The 5,454-nt window shown below is 37.1% G+C and overlaps 1 long non-coding RNA gene across 1 annotated transcript; it reads right to left on the bottom strand.

Annotated features, from left to right (window-relative positions):
* Positions 1-3,207: 3,207 nt before the first annotated feature.
* Positions 3,208-3,942, bottom strand: LOC127791378 (uncharacterized). The gene is made up of 3 exons (XR_008020935.1): positions 3,819-3,942; positions 3,665-3,740; positions 3,208-3,385 (listed from the first exon to the last, which is right to left on the bottom strand). It is a non-coding gene; the product is annotated as an uncharacterized LOC127791378 (long non-coding RNA).
* Between the last annotated feature and the right edge of the window lie 1,512 nt (positions 3,943-5,454).

Genomic DNA, 5,454 nt, shown 5'->3' with positions numbered 1-5,454 from the left:
CCTGGATTACCCCAGGTCAAACACGCTTAACTTGGGAGTTCTTTGCCAACATTCGGCCCAAAAGGTATCCAGCTGGTGTTGTTTCCTTTCTTACACTATCCTCGATATATTCTAACTTCTCTGGGCTCTCGGGGTATTACAAGATAAGTCTTAGGAAATTTCGAGAATAATGTAATTTCAAAAAAAAAAAATAAGACCCAAATTTCCTAAGGCATAACACGCCAGGGTAAGTGGGGTGTTACACCTACTTTGGCTTATTGCACTTTTGCTCCTCAAATTTTTGACTTTTTCCATTTTGCCCATTTTCATCAACCCCTGAGTTTCCACCATTTCCATTGAGACCATCATGTTCTAAAATCTTCATTTCATCTCCAAAGATTTTGAAAAATAGTCCTTTTGACCTCCCTCGGGCAATTTTAAAAAATTACACTTAGGCTTGAATTTTCATTTTTATTGCAAACCCTCCCGTTTCAATCCGAAATCGCTCAAAGGTTGATCTACACAATAATTTGAAGTCTCTTCAGGTCTCCGATGCCTTCTCAGAAGTCTCATACGATAATTCGATTTTTCAGCTTGATCCGAAACTATACCGAAAACTGTTCTCTATCCAATTTCTTTCAATGCCATAAATTATTTCTCGAAATGCTGGTTAATACTATATCATTTTCCTTCGATATTTAAGCTCCAAAGCACTCTCTGCAGTTGATTCGACAACTTATTTTACTATTAAACTTACTTTTTAGTATTTTAAACTCATCTAAATCACGTGGTTATGCAGAAACGGGGTATTACAGTTGTAGTCTTTTTAAAAAAGTAAAAGTAAAAAGGATTATTTTGGAAAAAAGTAAAAGTTCATGAGATTCAAAGTTTATGAATTACATAATCAATTTATTTAATGTCAGCAATTAAAGGGAATCGTGACTAATTTGAAAATATTTAAGTATTGATTAGATAAATTTTAGAATTTAGCACATATCCAAGCCAAATACTAAACATTAAGGAGATATATAGCGAAAAGAATTGATTAAAAAATGAAACAGACAGTTAATGTAAATTTAGTAGCTAGGAGGGGTGAAAAAATGACACGAATTTTGTAAAATAGGAAATAATATAATTTCAGAACATGAGAATATAATTAATATGCAATGAAGTCAAGTCAAGTCAAATATAGAGTGCAATTTATTTTAAATAATATAATATTAATTTTAAAATATACATCTTAACTTCTGACAATGATTTATGTTGAATTCATTTATAAAGTTGACAATAAAATCCAATAATCCCAAAAATTCAAGTCAAAAGAAACACCCATTTCGAATACTCAGTTTAGGCAAGTTGTTGTAATTATTAATTTTGAACCTTGTAGGCTATTGCAGTAGCTATCCATTGCGTGGAAGTTACTATTTTTTGTGAAAGAAGAGAAGCATAAGTAGGATAAAACTTGAGAGGGTTTGGCGGGCGGGCTTAACTAGGTTTTTGTCTCTAAGGTGAGGGTCAAATTTTTGATCCACTTGGGGAGGGGGGGGGGGGGAACTAGGTTTTTTTGGGTTTTTTTTTGGCCGGGGGAGGGGGGAGGGGGAAAGGGGAGCCTCTAAGGTGATCGAGTAACTATAACATATCCTTTATATGATCGATCAACCAATACCCTTGGGGCAATACCTCTGCCCTGCCTACTTCTTGCCCACTCCTTTGATCCCTTGGCATGGAAAGCAAAATTGCTAATACCAAAACTATAAATGATAACACCACCCCAGCAGTTGACATCCAAACCCTTGTTAGTAATTCAACGAACAGGAAAAATTTGGGACGGTAAAAGTACGAGTATTATTCGAATTGATATATTTTAAATACTATAAAAAATTCAATCAAATATTAGTCATACGAAAAATATACGAGAAAGAATTAATTCGTGTTTAATATGTTCAAACTGAATAAATTCGTCAATAAAAATTTGGCATATTATATATATATATATATGCTCACAAACATATTCTTGATAAACAAGCAAATAACTCATTAAACACAAAAATATAATTTATATTTTCACCAATATTATAAAATGTGAATTGTTAAGACGATTAATTCATATATGCACACAAATATATTCTTGCTCAACAAGCAAACAACTCATCAAACACAAAACATAATATTCAATTCATATATTCAATACCTTTACAAGAGATCAAACTATGAGATAATACAACTATTCAAAAAGTCAAACTATAGATACTAATTCACCCACATTGATAGTTTTGCATGTCGCCAATGCTCAATGCTGATGATGTTTGCCGAACATGACGGATCCAAGTTCATCGATATCACCTGGGAATGGCCATTGGCTGCTGCTAGTTTTGATTGGGTAATGTCGCGAACTAGCCTCTTGAAAATAAGGAAACAACACATTTTCTACTGGGATGATTGGATTTTCAAAATTCCAAATAGAGTGTGGATCATCCATGAGTAAAGATCTATTGTCACAATATGGGTTTGAATTAGTTTCTAGGTGAAATCAATTTTGAACATTGAAAGGGTTTGTATATGAGTTTGTAAATAATAATGTAACGCCCCGCTCCCACTTACGGGAGTTACTCGTGAACAATTACCCGAACTGTTCACCTGCCCGGTCTGAGATGAAGGGCGGACTATGTTTCAAGAAGAAACGCCCTAGGTGGGAACTAGGCTTCGTCTGGCCCTTCGCTTACCCAGGATCCATAAACACCCTAGGACCTCGCGAGTTTCTTATGAATGAAGAAATAACCTGCTACACCGCCCAAGGGCTTCAAGATGCTTCTTAACACTGGGCTAGACTAAGGGGAAAAACTCTTACTCAGAAGAATCCTCCAAGTTTTTCCAACATTTCATCGCTCGGGGACTCCTTCGGGGATTTATAATTTCTTCTATAGCCCAAAATCTCCCAAAATTGGGCCCTATTGTTTCCCTTTTTATTTCCCTAGTTTTTTAAATTTTTCCCCCTTTTTTTTTTTCGCGCGCGGGCCCCACGGCCGGCTGGGCCCTCCCTGGGCCCGGCCGCGCGCTGCCTGGGGCGGCCGCGGCCTGCGGCTGCGCGGGCTGGCCCAGCAGCGCCCGCGCGGCCGGGCGCCTGCCGCGCGCGCCCCCCTGCTGCCTGCCGACCTGCTGCGCCCCAAAAATTTTCCAGCAACCCATTTTTTTGAATTTCCAGCTTTCCAACACCCAAAATGCCTAATTTCTCCAGATTTTCCTTTCCATACATACACATCAAAATATACCCTTTGGGCTTAAGAAACCCTTACACAAAGCATATACAATTAAAGCATAAATTACACCATTTGAAACAAAAATATTCAATGTCTTCATGCTCAAGCCTCTTTCTCTTGCCAAACCCTTCCATAGCATGCTTCAATACCTACAAGAGGTCAAATAAACCTCATGAGCTCCAAGAGCTCAATAAGGGTGCAATGACATAAAGTATGGAAATTAACAATATAGATGCTAATGCCATATGCAAGTGCCTAGGGTTCCAATACCTCAACCCTCAAGGTTAAAGGCTTCAACATACCCACCCAACACACAATTTCATGGCCATGAGTCTCATGCACGCAAGCATATGCAAAGCAAGCACAAAAATGTTAAAATGCATACAAGAGTCATGCTAGCCCCCATCCACTTGGGGCTTTCCCCTTACCTCAATACTCCATGGATCTTCAAGTTTCCAACAACTTCAAGCCTCCAAAATCACTTCCTTTAATTTCCTCAAACTCCTTACATGAAAAACGAGCCTAGGATTATAAAGAGATCCTTTAAAAATGAGAAATACAAGAAAATTATGTAACCTTTACCTCTAGGCTTCTTGGATTTCTTCTTCTCCTTTTTCTTCTTCTTTCTCTCTTCTTCATTCCTCTTTGTTTCCTTCAAATGGCTAAAGGGAAGACTTCCTCTATCTTCCTTTCTTTTCTTCTTCAAGACTCTTCAAATGGGAAAAACTTGAGCTTGAAGGTCCACTTCCCTTTTTATACAACTTTCATTTCTCTTTTCTTTTTGATTTATTTTCCTAGCCTTGATATTCCCAATTGCAAGACTTGATCCTAGCCTTTCATTTCTCCTTTACTTTTTGAGAATAAATCTTGACCATTGGAAGAAGCACAATCCATAGCCCTTTGTCTTCTTTAATCTCAACCCTTGATGCATTTTGGAAGACTAAATCCCCACCATCCAAAGTAACACAATTCATGTGTTTCTCAAGAATGAATCCTAGCCATGGACTTCTTTGGAGATCCAATCTCCACCATCCATTTCATTCTTCTATTGGATCCTTACATCCCATTTGGCAATCCATGCCAACATAAAGCCTTAAATCTCTACCATTGCATAAATTCCAATTTCAAGACTAATTTTCCACCATTGGATCAAGTCTCCAAATCCCATAAAATATCCCATTTCTCATTTATTTAATTGGGGCTAATTTCACCACATTAAATATGAAAGACAACTTAGAGAGACATAATGCTTTCCTTTCCCATTTATTTTAATCTCCCATTTTCCCCCATTAATGCTTGACCATTTTCCATTTCTTTTGCATTTTCCTTTTTATGAAACATAATTATGTCTCCCATTAATTGCAAGAATGACCATATTCCAATTTCTTTTGCAATTAATTTGATCTTCATTTATCTTGGACACCACTTTGCCAAGTGTCACTCCATGCCACCAACCTTGGCTTCCAAGACTAAATCTAAGCCATCCATGTGGCACCCCCATATAAATATACCAATTAATTATTTCCACTCCCATAATTAATTTCCTCCTTTTCTCATAATTAATTCTTTTATGGAATTTCTCTCCAAAATTACCAAAACACCCTTTGTGAATTTTCAATCCCATTTATTTCCATATAATGCAAAATGGGAACTAATTCACTTCCATATTCAATTTCACCTTGGAATTATCTCCAATGTACCAAATTACCCTTTATTGGACTTCGCTATCCAAATTACCAAAATGTCCCTCTCATAGGGCACCCTCAATCTCAAGGATTCAACACCTTCTCAAGGGCATTTTTTTGGAATTTTTCTCACTTTCTTTCCTATTCTTTTAACACATGTAACACCGGGTGTTACAAATAATTCCTCCAATAAACCTAGATAAAATTGCAAATCGATAATCTACTGTTGAAGGACAAAAATATAAGAGAACAATAGTAAATGGGATCTTAAAGCCTAGTTAGAGCTTCATACACGAGTGAAACGGTGGCCCCATAGTGATCATTTACTGGAAGATGTGCCAGGAGCTTGGAGGCATTACTGGCACCAAAAATCTTGTGGATGGCTTCAAAATGAGTAGGTCCTTCTTCATAGCAGAAGTAAGGGGCAAAGACGTATGATTGGGTACATTTTATTCTCAATACTTTGCAGGCATTGCATGGAGAACTGGGTCTTGACACGATCTTCTAATTTTTTTTTTCCGAAGACTAGGTAG

Source organism: Diospyros lotus, chromosome 15, assembly GCF_014633365.1.
Source record: "Diospyros lotus cultivar Yz01 chromosome 15, ASM1463336v1, whole genome shotgun sequence".
In the NCBI taxonomy this organism is placed as follows: domain Eukaryota; kingdom Viridiplantae; phylum Streptophyta; class Magnoliopsida; order Ericales; family Ebenaceae; genus Diospyros; species Diospyros lotus.
This window is presented reverse-complemented; position numbering and strand designations above follow the sequence as displayed.